Source organism: Thalassophryne amazonica, chromosome 1 (genome assembly GCF_902500255.1).
Source record: "Thalassophryne amazonica chromosome 1, fThaAma1.1, whole genome shotgun sequence".
Taxonomy (NCBI): domain Eukaryota; kingdom Metazoa; phylum Chordata; class Actinopteri; order Batrachoidiformes; family Batrachoididae; genus Thalassophryne; species Thalassophryne amazonica.
Window position 1 is genome coordinate 84,574,808 of NC_047103.1, and position 16,308 is coordinate 84,591,115.

The following is a 16,308-nucleotide window of genomic DNA, read 5'->3' on the forward strand; positions in this document are numbered from 1 at the left end:
GGAGAAGATCTGTATGGAGGAGTGCCTGCTGCAGTGTGTGCAAACCTGGTGAAAAACTACAGGAAACGTTTGACCTCTGTAATTGCAAACAAAGGCTACTGTACCAAATATTAACATTGATTTTCACAAGGTGTTGAAATACTTATTTGCAGCAGTAACATACAAATAAATTATTAAAAAAATCATACATTGTGATTTCCGGATTTTTTTTTAGATTGTCTCTCACAGTGGACATGCACCTAAGATGAAAATTTCAGACCCCTCCATGATTTCTAAGGGGGAGAATTTGCAAAATCGCAGGGTGTTCAAATACTTATTTTCCTCACTGTATGTTTTTGTGTGTGTACTTTGTTCAAGATTCACCTTCCATAAGCGAGGAGGGTTCAGCCACCACCTTTTTTGAGGATGACTCCCCAAGCTACTCTGCCCTGGCACCAGCCTCGACCCCGTCGTCAGCCTTGACAGCACCACCAGCATCAAGGCCCTCACCAGCACCATCATCAGATCCTGTTTCCAAGTCCAGCACATGGCTCACGGGTAAGTTTCTCATCCTGTAGCTTCCAGCTCCAAATGTATTTCCTGCATTCTTTAATTGCTTTTGTAATCACTTCCCATTTCTACTTTCGTTTTTCTGTCGACAAGAGAAAAAGGAGCCTGTACCACCAGGACAATCTGACCATGATGGGTCAGATTGAGGCTAATTCTGTTAAACAAGAGCTGAACTGGGCGCAGAGTGATGAACATATTCGGTTGATCCTGGATGACGCCCGTGAAGCAAGGCAGACTGAAGCTGTATTTCATCAAGGACTCCTTGAAGAGCTGGGCGACCTTGTCCAGGCAATATGCCAACGGTGTGAGTGACCCATCAAAGTCTGGACTGGACCCAATGTGGGACATGTAAATTTTGAATATAGTTTGCTGTGTTGCACTGATTTTATTTGCTCATTGGTTCAAATAAATAATCGGACTTATGTGATTGTGTCATAATTTTGTCACATCATAATGAGTGAACAGTACAAATATTTGTCTTTATGCATAAACATCTTTTCAAACTCTAAGCATTTAATGTGCGTCAGTAAATCCTGGTAACCTTTTAAAATCATATGTTTCACAAAATTCCATTATTGCAAAAAGTTTAATTCAGTGGGATTCAGTTGTGTTAATGTGCAGACACACGACAGGCAAAATTTAAGAATTTGATAGTAAGTACTGCATCAGACCTTCTCTTACATCTCTGCCCTCCTCCTCTGCCCCATGTGTCACTGCCACCACAGGCTCAACTGATGCTGTAGGTGTGTCCCACTCCATGTCATATGTCTCTCCATGATTTTCACACGACTTGTGTAAAGCACAGCAAGTCATCACCATTGATTTTGCTAGTTGGAGATCACAGTCATTCCTTTTCAGGATGCAACACCACTTTCCAATCAGCCTATCATAAGTATTCTCCACAAGCACCTGTGCTCTACTGATTTTTTTTTTTTTTAGTTTTTGAACAATTGTTCCACTGTAAGCTGTCCAGTGTCATAGAATGGTTTCAAGAGCCAGTTCTGTAAGTCTCCAAGAATACAGTAGCCAGCAGTCACCCCACCAATGTTCCTGGTGTGAGATTTTTTTTTTTCATTTATTTAGCACAAATGAGAATCACAATAGAAAGAGAATAAAAAATGTACATACATATATATAAATATATAAACATGAGATTATAAACACACAATATAAACACACAATATAAACACACACAACAATAAACACAATATGAATATACTGTGCAGGGGAGAGGTAGAAGCCAATGAGGCTTATCGGAAACCCACTCCCAAACAAAAGAAAAACAAAAATATCACAACAATAAACAAAAGAATTAAATCAATTCATGAAGTATAAGATGGTTGAATCAGTTAAAACCAGGTAATATATTAACATTATAAATACTCATACAGGAGCTCTGCTTTTAATCCACTTTTATATCTGTATAAGGTGATGGGTGGATTTAGAAGATGTACGAGGTCTGTTAGAAAAGTAACGGACGTTTAAATTTTTTGCAAAAACCATATGGATTTGAATCATGTGTGATTGCATCAGCCAAGCTTGTACCTTCGTGCACATGCGTGAGTTTTTTCACTCCTGTCGGTTGCGTCAGTCGCCTGTGAGCACGGTTTGTGGGAGGAATGGTCCAGCCAATGAAAATCCGCCGAGGGGCGGATTTTCATTGTCAGGAAAATGGCTGAGCGACTGCCACTTTGCTGCATCAAAATTTTTTCAGTAACTGTGAGAGACAGCCAGGTGGAAACCATTCGGAAAATTCAGATGGCTTTCGGTGAAGATTCAATGGGCATCACAGAGATTACGGAGCATTACAACTGGATTAAAGATGGCCCACAGCGGCTGAGGGCGTGCTACACTCCGAGCGGCCATTGACAGGCTGAAAAAAACAGATAATTTCCAAAGTGAAGTCTGTGTTGATCCGGGACATGTGTGACTACCAGAGAAATAGCAAGAGAGGTGGACATAGCAATTTTTCGGCACATTACACTGTTACAGGAGATTTTGTAATGAAAGACGTGCGGCGGAGCAGTGTAATGGCGCAGAACAAAAAGCACCTCTGTGTTGGAAGTCTCACAGGACATGCCCAGCTTTTCCACCATTCGGAAGATTCAGACGGCTTTGGGTGGCTTTTCAGTCGAGTGAGTATCTGAGAAATTGTCGAAGAGCTGAGCATGTCACATCATGTCTTGTGAGACCAACACGGAGTTGCTTTCATTCTGCGCCATTAGCGGCTCCGTGGCGAATTCCTCCGCTCCTGTTTTCATGACAAAATCTCCTTTAACAGTGGAATGTGCCAGAAAAGTGCTGATGTCCATCTTTTCTGCCATTTCTCTGGTTAGACAACGTCCCGGATCAACACAGCCTTCGCTTTGGAAATGATCCGGTCGTTTCAGCCTGTCGATGGCCGCTCGAAGCGCGGCATGCCCTCAGCTGCTGTGGGCCGTCTTTAATCCAGTTGTAATGCTCCTTAATCTGTGTGATGCCCATAAGATCTTCACCAAAAGCCATCTGAATTTTCCGAATGGTTTCCACCTGGCTGTCTCTCACAGTTTCTGGAAAAATTTGATGCATTGCTGCTCCAGCCGTTCAGACATTTTCCTCACAATGAAAATCCAACGAGGGGGGAGGACCAGTGCTCACAGGCGAATGACGCAACCGACAGGCGTGAAAAAACTCACGCACGCACAGGAAGGTTCAAGCTTGGCTGATGCAATCACACGTGATTCAAATCCATAAGGTTATTGCAAAAAATAAAAAGGTCCATTACTTTTCTAACAGACCTCGTACTGTATTATTCCAAGAGTTAACACCATGATATCTAATGTGACGCTGATAACGAGTCGTTCTATGCAAAAATAAATGCAAATATGAGGTCTGCCTTAACGGATAATTATGAATTTGATGGTTATGCACAAAATAATATTTAATAAAAAAAAGGCCAACTATTATCATGAAGAGCTCTGAAGACAAATAAACAGGTCAGGAAAATATATGATAGATATTTAAGAGCTGCAATTTATAAAACAAAGGTGCACTAGGAGTGATAGGTTTTGTTTATATAAGAGAAAAACTTTGTTTATATAAGTTACAAAGGTGCTTCCCCATACAATATTGCATAAGTTAAATACGGATAAACTAAACTGTAACATAATGTTAAAAGACATTTGTGATAATAAATAAAAATTAATAATAATATCTTATTTTGCTTATGATTCCTATTGAATTAGTTATTTTTTTTACAAACATGTTCAATATGTTCTTTGCAACACAATTGGTCATCCATCCATACACCCAAAAACATGTAGAAGAGACCCTTGATATTTCTTCATTGTCTATGTAAATTTAAATTTGATCATGATTACATTTTTATTGCCAACAAATAACATAAAATTAGACTTTTTATATTTAACGATAATTTATTAACTTTGAACCACACAGAATACTTCAAGAGATCATTATTTAAGCTTTTAACCAAACCATCTATATCTTTGCTGGAAATAAAAAGGTTAGTATCATCAGCAAACAACCATGGAAATGTTGCAGTAGAAATAGAAAATTATTGATATACATTATGAATAAAAGCGGTCCCAAAATCGAACCCTGAGGAACTCCACAGTCTATAGAATTAATTTCAGGTTCCAAATTCAGAAGAACATACTGTTTTCTCTCTAATAAATAATTGCTAAGCCATTTATGGACAGTTGCTTTAAATCCATATTTATGTAACTTAGAAAGCAAAATTTCATGATTTACTGTATCAAACACTTTCGAAAGGTCTAAAAATACACCAATTCCAAATTCACTGTTGTCTAAAGCTGCATGAATTCTATCCATCAGTTCAATCAGGGCCATATATGTTGAATGATTTTTCCGAAATCCATATTGATAGTTATATAAAATTTAATTCTTAAGCAAATGATCATTTAATCTGTTATAAACAAGTTTCACCAGAATCTTTGAAAAACATGGCAAAACTGAAATAGGCCGATAATTTGAGTGAGGAGTGGTCCAGCCCCCTCGTCGTTGTTTCATTGCCAGGAAATGGCGGAATGATTTGGGCTTTTTTTCCATCAGAATTCTTTCAGAAACTGTTAGAGACTGGCAGCTGGAAACCATTAGAAAAATTTATGTGGCTTTCGGTGAAAATGTTACGGGCTTGGTAGAGAATAAGGAGTGTTACTGTCGCTTTAAGGACGACCCCAACGGCTGTGGGGCGCGCCGAGCTTCGAAGCTGCCATCGACAGGCTGAACGACCATTTAATTTCTAAACGGATGGCTGTCTGGATCCGTGACCATCGTGTGCCATTTCTCTGGTTATCACAAGAGCTGGACATCAACCATTTTCCGGCAGATTTCACTTTTAATAAGAGATTTTGTCATGGAAAGCCGAGCGGAGGCTTCACGCGTCACGATGGATTCGCTACTGGAGCGAGACAAAACCACCTCCGTTTTGGTCTCACAGGACGGCTTTGAGATGGCGTTCAGACAGCTGTCGGTGGTTTTTCCATCGAGTGATTATCCGAGAAATTGTGGATGTGCCTGGACATGCCAGAACATGTCCTGTGAGGCTTCATCACAGCGTTGCTGTGCGCCATGCGGCACCGCCGTGACGCGCAAAGCCTCCGCTCCTCTTTCCATGACAAAAACTCCTGTAACAGTGGAATGTGCCGTTCATTTCGAAACTGGACGCTGTGTTTTATCCGGGACGTCATCTGACTAGCACAGGAATTGTGAAAAGACGTGGACATCAGCACTTTTTCGGCACACTGAGACAGACGCTTGGAGGAATTCCGCGCGTCGCGGCGGTGCCGCATGGCGCAAAGCAATGCCGTGATGAAGCCTCACAGGACATGTTCTGGCATGTCCAGGCACATCCACAATTTCTCAGATAATCACTTGATGGAAAAACCACTGACAGCTGTCTGAACGCCATCTCAAATTCGTCCTGTGAGACCAAAACGGAGGTGGGTTGTCTCGCTCCAGTATCGAATCCATCGTGACGTGCGAAGTGTCCGCTGGGCTTTCCATGACAAAATCTCTTGTTAAAAGTGAAATCTGCCAGAAAATAGTTGATGTCCCGCTCTTGTGATAACCAGAGAAATTGGACACGATGGTCACGGATCCAGACAGCCATCCGTTTAGAAATGAAATGGTCGTTCAGCCTGTCGATGGCAGCTTCGGAGCGCGGCGCACCCCACAGCCGCTAGGGGCCGTCCTTAAAGCGACAGTAACACTCCTTATTCTCTACCAAGCCCGTAACATTTTCACCGAAAGCCAGATAAATTTTTCTAATGGTTTCCAGCTGCCAGTCTCTAACAGTTTCTGAAAAAATTCTGATGGAAAAAAGCCCAAATCATTCCGCCATTTCCTGGCAATGAAACAACAACGAGGGGGCTGGGCCACTCCTCACTCAAAGCCTGCTCACAAGCGAATGACGCAACCGACAGGCGTGAAAAAACTCACGCATGCGCACGAAGGTTCAAGCTTGTCTGACGCAATCACACGTGATTCAAATCCATATGGTTTTAAAAAAATAATAAGGTCGGATACTTTTCTATTAGACCACATATATTCTTCAACAGCTACAAGCTCTGTTAATATATAAATGATGACTTCTAAACATTAGAACACACTCATGTAACAATATATTTTTAGCTCAATAAAAGATAAATAATATTATGATGATACTGAATGGGGAAAAAGCACAAAAGGTTAATGCATAGTTTAAGCACATTTAGGATATATTCCTTCAGTACGTTAGATACCACTGAACCACTTACACACGAAGATATGTGTAAGTGCTTCAGAAATTTCATGTATGACGTATTTTACAATAGATATACTTATTCCATCATGGCCGGCTGCAGATGGACGTAGTCCAGTGATGATCTCACAAACCTCATTGGAATTTGTAGGTTCAAATTCACTCACAGAAGGGAATGATGTAATCCAGTTGATTACATCAACCGGATTTATATTTGTGGAATCAATTTTTTTTGCAAGAGAAGCACCGACATTTGAAAAGAAAGAAAAGGAAGCGGTCTTCCACCAGGCCCGGCGGTGGTCTCCCCTGGTGGCTAACTCCCACAGTGTAGACAGTCTCAGGACCCTGGCATCATGCAAGCTCCCTGGCAGTCCAGCGAAGAAATTCCACAAGAGCCCCTTTCCATCAATAACACCTTGAAGGATGCCAGCCTTTACGATTGAAATAGTCACAGTGATACTCCTGAGGTGCACTGATTGGTATGTGTGATCCACTGATAACACCAACACAGTGTGAGAGTCCCCTCCTGTTCTCGAAGTAGGCAGCCATTTCTCTCAATTTCTCCTCTCCTGGGAAACAGATTTCTTTAGCACCAACAAAGTCTCTGCTTCAACACAAAACTCCTGCACACACCGACACACAGTTGTGATGTTGACACCAAAAACGTGCAATAGTCCGATACTCAGAGCCAGCAAGCTTCCACAGTGCAAAAGCCACTTGTTTCTTCAGGGGCACACATCTACGGAAGGTCGTGTCTTGCCGCTCTATAACTGGCTGCAGTTTATTGCACAGGAAGGTCGATGTTTTTTCTGAGATCCTGAAGTTACTGAACCACTGTGTGTGGGTGAAGTTGGGAACAATCACCATTCAGATGCTCTGTTGAACCCCTAGAGAGATGATTCGCTGCGACAAGAGAAACATCTGAAACAAACACACACAGCATACATATTTTAATTGATGTTGTCTGATGATTTAAAAAAAATGTGATTGACAAGGTCTTTGAGTTTATCTAAATGAATCACATTTATTTACATATAGTTTTTTTTTTTTCAAAAATCTCACCGCTCAGATCTGTATGTGTGTGTTCACACCACTTAATCTGTAGTAAATTAAGAGGATATGTTTATTTTCCTGTTACATATGTCAAGGATGTGTTAAACAAGCTGTGAATTAATCGTAAGGAGAAAAAAGAACACTCAGAATTGTGGGAGTTTGGAAATGCTACAGGTGATTTTATTTAAATCTGTCAACTGTAAATTAAAATCTAGATTATTAACATCATAAATCAAACACCTTTTAATCGATTTATGCCTGCTCGAGTTCAGTGATAATGTTAACTAATGATTGTTAAAGCCAAACCAATGTTTTTGTGCATGAACATCAGTAAATGCAGACTCCCACATTACGTCACAGAGCAAAGTGCGGCTAAAGGAGCTAAAGATGGTGTAATTAATTAATCAGAATTAATGCTTTATTTTAACAGCCAGAATTTAAAATTAATAGCGACAGCTTGCAGTCATTACAACATTGAACACTGGACTTATTATTTATGAGCTCAGTAGCAAGCTAGCAACAGCTACACTAATTTACCCTCATGCATCGTCTCACGGCAGCTCTCATCATCTCGTCTTCTTCTTCATAAAGTTGGATGACTTCAGTCTCCTGTACGTTTGTAAATTTCTTCATCTCGAAGCCTGCAGCCTTCTTTTAAGAATCCACAGAACAAATAATAAGCACACAACCACCTTGCTGTCCTACATTGTTAATGTGTTTTTTTGTGTCGCATATAAACAACGTCATGTCGGTTTCACGCAGCTGACCCCGCTCACGTTGGGGGGGCTCTATTTGTAGTGGAAAATGACGTGTCTGGAACCAAATCGAGTAGAGCCGAGCTGAGTGGTGATACAGTTGTGTAGTGGAAACGGGCCTTATCACTCCCTGAGGTTGCAGGATCAAGGCTTCCCTATCAGCAGTGCCTTAATGCCAAGAAGCACCATGCCCTAAGGACCACTGACAACATCAGCCTCACCTTCAACTCCATCCTCCCCAAGTCAGACAAGTACAGCTTTTAGTTGGCAGAGATTGGAAGTTTATCTGTATCCTCGTAGCTGACATGAATCCATTAGCCTCACCAAAAAGCATTTGTGTCGAAAGTCGGCATGTTCGCTTTAATGAGCTGAGTGGACTGAGGATATGGAGACCATGTGTTCCTCTGTCACCTTCCATATGAGGCAGGCATTATTATTTTGCTGTAGCATCCTATTACACATCAGTGTGTGACCATGAAGTATTAAATCAAGTCTTGGGCAGGCTGTCTCTCACCATTTGTTTGTCTCGGCTTTTGCCTTGAATATTATCTTCTGCCTTTGATTTGTTCTCTAGCTCACTTCTGTTTCACATGGCCCTTATGTTCCATTAAAACTCTTACTCATCAGCTGCAGACATGACGGTATCCCACACTGTGGCACCCTTTCTCATGACGCCTGACCTCTCTGCTCGATGGCGCTAAGACATGACGTGACTACAGCAGTAGCATTTATACCTCCTGTCCTGATAGTGCAGTATCTGCAACATATTCTACACAGTCGTTCTCTCTCTGTCACCTTTATGCTCCCATTATGGCAAATTCACAACCTTGTGAACAGTCATGATGGAAACAATATATGTGTTAACTTGTGGTGTGATTTGATTCATTTCACAAGGGCCACTTTTGTGTCTCAGACCCCTACGTCAAATCCCGTTTATGATAACCTCCTTCAGGTCAAAGCATTGCCTGCCCCCATCCCCCACAGAAATCTCAGCAGCCCTGGATATGCTCACCCCACTCTAAGCGTATATGGTGACATGTTTATACCAAGTGGAAGAGTGATTTATTTCCCTGAAAACAAGAGGCACAACAGTGATAGAGGGTCAATGCAAAAAGTTTGTGAAGACTATTTAACTTGATCGTGATGTTAGAAAGGAAATATTAGCAACAGGTTCATCCAGAAGATCTGAGTTGAGATTTTCTTGTGAACAGGAGGGTGTTGTGTGCCAGAGATAAAATGAGCCAGGATAAAGGACAACTCAAGCAGTCATGTTGCAGTGTATACACAAAGACAATCTTATACATACGACACACCAAAGGGAGTCAACAGTGTGGGTTGTAAAGGTTGAGGCTCTCCAGCTGCCAAGGCCCCTCATGGGGTGAGTAGGTCACGAACATTACCTCCCATTTGTAACGGAGAAAGTTGGCATGCCCAACAAGTCACACCTGCCACAATAATTATAAAGTTACTCACTGCAAGGTTTGGTTTCCATCAGGCTTGACAGTGGGAACTAACTAGCTCTGAGTCGTCACCCCTATCTATAGTATCATCTATCATTTGGAAATCAAATCAAATCAATTTTATTTATATAGCGCCAAATCACAACAAACAGTTGCCCCAAGGCGCTTTATATTGTAAGGCAAAGCCATACAATAATTACGGAAAAAAACCCAACGGTCAAAACGACCCCCTGTGAGCAAGCACTTGGCGACAGTGGGAAGGGAAAAACTCCCTTTTAACAGGAAGAAACCTCCAGCAGAACCAGGCTCAGTGAGGGGCAGTCTTCTGCTGGGAGTGGTTGGGGCTGAGGGAGAGAACCAGGAAAAAGACATGCTGTGGAGGGGAGCAGAGATCAATCACTAATGATTAAATGCAGAGTGGTGCATACAGAGCAAAAAGAGAAAGAAACACTCAGTGCATCATGGGAACCCCCCAGCAGTCTAAGTCTATAGCAGCATAACTAAGGGATGGTTCAGGGTCACCTGATCCAGCCCTAACTATAAGCTTTAGCAAAAAGGAAAGTTTTAAGCCTAATCTTAAAAGTAGAGAGGGTGTCTGATTCCCTGATCCGAATTGGGAGCTGGTTCCAGAGGAGAGGAGCCTGAAAGCTGAAGGGTCTGCCTCCCATTCTACTCTTACAAACCCTAGGAACTACAAGTAAGCCTGCAGTCTAAGAGCGAAGTGCTCTATTGGGGTGATATGGTACTATGAGGTCCCTAAGGTAAGATGGGACCTGATTATTCAAAACCTTATAAGTAAGAAGAAGAATTTTAAATTCTATTCTAGAATTAACAGGAAGCAAATGAAGAGAGGCCAATATGGGTGAGATATGCTCTCTCCTTCTAGTCCCTGTCAGTACTCCAGCTGCAGCATTTTGAATTAACTGAACGCTTTTCAGGGAACTTTTAAGACAACCTGATAATAATGAATTACAATAGTCCAGCCTAGAGGAAATAAATGCATGAATTAGTTTTTCAGCATCACTCTGAGACAAGACCTTTCTAATTTTAGAGATATTGCGCAAATGCAAAAAAGCAGTCCTACATATTTGTATAATACGTGCATTGAATGACATATCCTGATCAAAAATGACTCCAAGATTTCTCACAGTATTACTAGAGGTCAGGGTAATGCCATCCAGAGTAAGGATCTGGTTAGACACCATGTTTCTAAGATTTGTGGGGCCAAGTACAATAACTTCAGTTTTATCTGAGTTTAAAAGCACGAAATTAGAGGTCATCCATGTCTTTATGTCTGTAAGACAATCCTGCAGTTTAGTTAATTGGTGTGTGTGTCCTCTGGCTTCATGGATAGATAAAGCTGGGTATCATCTGCGTAACAATGAAAATTTAAGCAATGCTGTCTAATAATACTGCTTAAGGGAAGCATGTATAAAATGAATAAAATTGGTCCTAGCACAGAACCTTGTGGAACTCCATAATTAACCTTAGTCTGTGAAGAAGACTCGCCATTTACATGAACAAATTGTAATCTATTAGATAAATATGATTCAAACCACCGCAGCGCAGTGCCTTTAATACCTATGGAATGCTCTAATCTCTGTAATAAAATTTTATGGTCAACAGTATCAAAAGCAGCACTGAGGTCTAACAGAACAAGCACAGAGATGAGTCCACTGTCTGAGGCCATAAGAAGATCATTTGTAACCTTCACTAATGCTGTTTCTGTACTATGATGAATTCTAAAACCTGACTGAAACTCTTCAAATAGACCATTCCTCTGCAGATGATCAGTTAGCTGTTTTACAACTACCTTTCAAGAATTTTTGAGAGAAAAGGAAGGTTGGAGATTGGCCTATAATTAGCTAAGATAGCTGGGTCAAGTGATGGCTTTTTAAGTAATGGTTTAATTACTGCCACCTTAAAAGCCTGTGGTACATAGCCAACTAATAAAGATAGATTGATCATATCTAAGATCGAAGCATTAATTAATGGTAGGGCTTCGTTGAGCAGCCTGGTAGGAATGGGGTCTAATAGACATGTTGATGGTTTGGAGGAAGTAACTAATGAAAATAACTCAGACACAACAATCGGAGAGAAAGAGCCTAACCAAATACCGGCATCACTGAAAGCAGCCAAAGATAATGATATGTCATTGGGATGGTTATGAGTAATTTTTTCTCTAATAGTTAAAATTTTATTAGCAAAGAAAGTCATGAAGTCATTACTAGTTAAAGTTAAAGGAATACTCGGCTCAATAGAGCTCTGACTCTTTGTCAGCCTGGCTACAGTGCTGAAAAGAAACCTGGGGCTGTTCTTATTTTCTTTAATTAGTGATGAGTAGTAAGATGTCCTAGCTTACGGAGGGCTTTTTTATAGAGCAACAGACTCTTTTTCCAGGCTAAGTGAAGATCTTCTAAATTAGTGAGACGCCATTTCCTCTCCAACTTACGGGTTATCTGCTTTAAGCTACGAGTTTGTGAGTTATACCACAAAGTCAGGCACTTCTGATTTAAGGCTCTGTTTTTCAGAGGAGCTACAGCATCCAAAGTTGTCCTCAATGAGGATGTAACACTATTGACAAGATAATCTATCTCACTCACAGAGTTTAGGTAGCTACTCTGCCCTGTGTTGGTATATGGCATTGGAGAACATAAAGAAGGAATCATATCCTTAAACCTAGTTACAACGCTTTCTGAAAGACTTCTACTGTAATGAAACGTATTACCCACTGCTGGGTTGTCCATCAGAGTAAATGTAAATGTTATTAAGAAATGATCAGACAGAAGGGGGTTTTCAGGGAATACTGTTAAGTCTTCAATTTCCATACCATAAGTCAGAACAAGATCTAAGGTATGATTAAAGTGGTGGGTGGACTCATTTACATTTTGAGCAAAGCCAATCGAGTCTAACAATAGATTAAATGCAGTGTTGAGACTGTCATTCTCAGCATCTGTGTGGATGTTAAAATCGCCCACTATAATTATCTCATCTGAGCTAAGCACTAAGTCAGACAAAAGGTCCGAAAATTCACAGAGAAAGTCACAGTAACGACCAGGTGGACGATAGATAACAACAAATAAAACTGGTTTTTTGGACTTCCAATTTGGATGGACAAGACTAAGAGTCAAGCTTTCAAATGAATTAAAGCTCTGTCTGGGTTTTTGATTAATTAATAAGCTGGAGTGGAAGATTTCTGCTAATCCTCCGCCTCAGCCCATGCTACGAGCATTCTGACAGTTAGTGTGACTCGGGGTGTTGACTCATTTAAACTAACATATTCATCCTGCTGTAACCAGGTTACTGTAATGTAGAATAAATCAATATGTTGATCAATTATTATATCATTTACTAACAGGGACTTAGAAGAGAGAGATCTAATGTTTAATAGACCACATTTAACTGTTTTAGTCTGTGGTGCAGTTGAAGGTGCTATATTATTTTTTCTTTTTGAATTTTTATGCTTAAATAGATTTTTGCTGGTTATTGGTGGTCTGGGAGCAGGCACCATCTCTACGGGGATGGGGTAATGAGGGGATGGCAGGGGGAGAGAAGCTGCAGAGAGGTGTGTAAGACTACAACTCTGCTTCCTGGTCCCATCCCTGGATAGTCATGGTTTGGAGGGTTTAATAAAACTGGCCAGATTTCTAGAGATGAGAGCTGCTCCATCCAAAGTGGGATGGATGCCGTCTCTCCTAACAAGACCAGGTTTTCCCCAGAAGCTTTGCCGATTATCTATGAAGCCCACCTCATTTTTTGGACACCACTCAGACAGCCAGCAATTCAAGGAGAACATGTGGCTAAACATGTCACTCCCGGTCCGATAGGGGAGGGGCCCAGAGAAAACTACAGAGACCGACATTGTTTTTGCAAAGTTACACACCGATTCAATATTAATTTTAGTGACCTCCGATTTGCGTAACCGGGTGTCATTACTGCCGACGTGAATTACAATCTTACCAAATTTACGCTTAGCCTTAGCAGTTTCAATTCCTTCAATGTTGCCTGCTCTGGCCCCTGGAAGACAATTGCCCATGGTTGCTGGTGTCGCTAACTTCACATTTCTCAAAACAGAGTCACCAATAACCAGAGTTTGTTCCTCGGCGGGTGTGTCGCCGAGTGGTTTACAGGGGGCTTCTGTTTAGAACTACGCTTCCTCCTCACAGTCACCCAGTCAGCCTGCTTTCCCGGCTGCTGGGGATCTGCTGGAGGGGAACTAACGGCGGCTAAGCTACCTTGGTCCGCACCAACTACAGGGGCCTGGCTGGCTGTAGGATTTTCCACGGTGCGGAGCCGAGTCTCCAATTCGCCCAGCCTGGCCTCCAAAGCTACGAATAAGCTACACTTGTTACAAGTACCATTACTGCTAAAGGAGGCCAAGGAATAACTAAACATTTCACACCCAGAGCAGAAAAGTGCGGGAGAGACAGGAGAAGCCGCCATGCTAAACCGGCTAAGAGCTAGCAGCTGCGCTAAGCTAGCGGATTCCTAAAAACACACAAAGTGAATAATGTGTAAATAATTTAGAGGTGATTCAGCAGAGGGAGTGCTTTAGTTAAGGCACGTGAAGATTACACTGTGAAACAAATCGTTATCTAGTTAACTAGATCAATCTAACTGTGCAGATTAAACAGCTAACAGATACAGCAAAACACCACTGTGCTCCGGAACAGGAAGTGATACAATACCGCAGTGAGAGCCAACCACCAGTAGAGGCAGCAACCACACATTTCCTCCATACTCATACAGGTACGATGCATTTCAAGCAAATTCATCACCTGGTGAGAGAGTGAAATGCCACTGTTTCAGCTCACTTTTCTCTCATGAGCCAGCCATCATGCCATGTAAAGAAATGCTAACATAATTGTACAAACATGTAGGTTTGTTTGCTTTCTTATCAGCTGTTTAGTACAGATTCAGCATTATAACTAATTACTGTATTTTTCAGGGTTTAACTCAAAAGCTCAGATCGGGCACACCCAGATCAAGAAAAAGATGCAGTTCCTTGTCTGGGTGCTTGAGGCTGGCTCCAAAAGCCAGCAGATTCCCATTCAAGTCCATGTTCAAATGTCCAATTTTAGAGCAGAAATAAATATATTTACAGCTTGGTACCAGGGAGGTTACCAAGGTTGGGCAGTGCCCACCCTGAGAAAAGCTCTGTCCACCCAATGAAAACTCAAGATAAACTGATTTACTACTCAACAAAAATATAAACGCAACACTTTTGGTTTTGCTCCCATTTTGTATGAGATGAACTCAAAGATCTAAAACTTTTTCCACATACACAATATCACCATTTCTCTCAAATATTGTTCACAAACCAGTCTAAATCTGTGATAGTCAGCACTTCTCCTTTGCTGAGATAATCCATCCCACCTCACAGGTGTGCCATATCAAGATGCTGATTAGACACCATGATTAGTGCACAGGTGTGCCTTAGACTGCCCCCAATAAAAGGCCACTCGGAAAGGTGCAGTTTTATCACACAGCACAATGCCACAGATGTCGCAAGATTTGAGGGAGCGTGCAATTGGCATGCTGACAGCAGGAATGTCAACCAGAGCTGTTGGTTGTGTATTGAATGTTCATGTCTCTACCATAAGCCGTCTCCAAAGTCGTTTCAGAGAATTTGGCAGTTCATCCAACCAGCCTCACAACCGCAGACCACGTGTAACCACACCAGCCCAGGACCTCCACATCCAGCATGTTCACCTCCAAGATCGTCTGAGACCAGCCACTCGGACAGCTGCTGAAACAATCGGTTTGCATAACCAAAGAATTTCTGCACAAACTGTCAGAAACCGTCTCAGGGAAGCTCATCTGCATGCTCGTCGTCCTCATCGGGGTCTCGACCTGACTCCAGTTTGTCGTCGTAACCGACTTGAGTGGGCAAATGCTCACATTCGCTGGCGTTTGGCACATTAGAGAGGTGTTCTCTTCACAGATGATGCGAAGGAGATGTGTTGCACTGCATGAGGCAAATGGTGGTCACACCAGATACTGACTGGTATCCCCCCCCCAATAAAACAAAACTGCACCTTTCAGAGTGGCCTTTTATTGTGGGCGGTCTAAGGCACACCTGTGCACTAATCATGGTGTCTAATCAGCATCTTGGTATAGCACACCTGTGACGTGGGATGGATTATCTCAGCAAAGGAGAAGTGCTCACTATCACAGATTTAGACTGGTTTGTGAACAATATTTGAGGGAAATGGTGATATTGTGTATGTGGAAAAAGTTTTAGATCTTTGAGTTCATCTCATACAAAATGGGAGCAAAACCAAAAGTGTTGCGTTTATATTTTTGTTGAGTATACTATTTGACAGCAAACATGCGATATCCCATGTGATTCACAGCCGGAGGTAGACAGCCATTCAGAGAGAGCTTTACGTATGCTTCATCTACTGTATCTAACACTACGTGTGATTGGTGGATTCCTTTGCCAATCTGTTATGACTGTTATAACTACCCAGTGGGCACTCTTGAATTACTAGGGACTAGTGCTGGGTTGAAAAGATTGATTTGCCAGTTTTAAATTATTCTCATTTTAATTCCCACAGATCGATTCAACATCCAAAGATCATTTATATATATATATATATACAGTAGTGTTCAGAATAATAGTAGTGCTATGTTACTAAAAAGATTAATCCAGGTTTTGAGTATATTTCTTATTCTTACATGGGAAACAAGGTACCAGTAGATTCAGTAGATTCTCACAAATCCAACA

At 41.5% G+C, this 16,308-nt stretch overlaps 1 long non-coding RNA gene across 1 annotated transcript; it reads left to right on the top strand.

Annotated features, from left to right (window-relative positions):
• On the top strand, nucleotides 1-14,769 carry LOC117519830. Its single transcript, XR_004563452.1, has 3 exons — nucleotides 1-11; nucleotides 2,495-2,502; nucleotides 14,694-14,769. It is a non-coding gene; the product is annotated as an uncharacterized LOC117519830 (long non-coding RNA).
• Nucleotides 14,770-16,308: the final 1,539 nt, after the last annotated feature.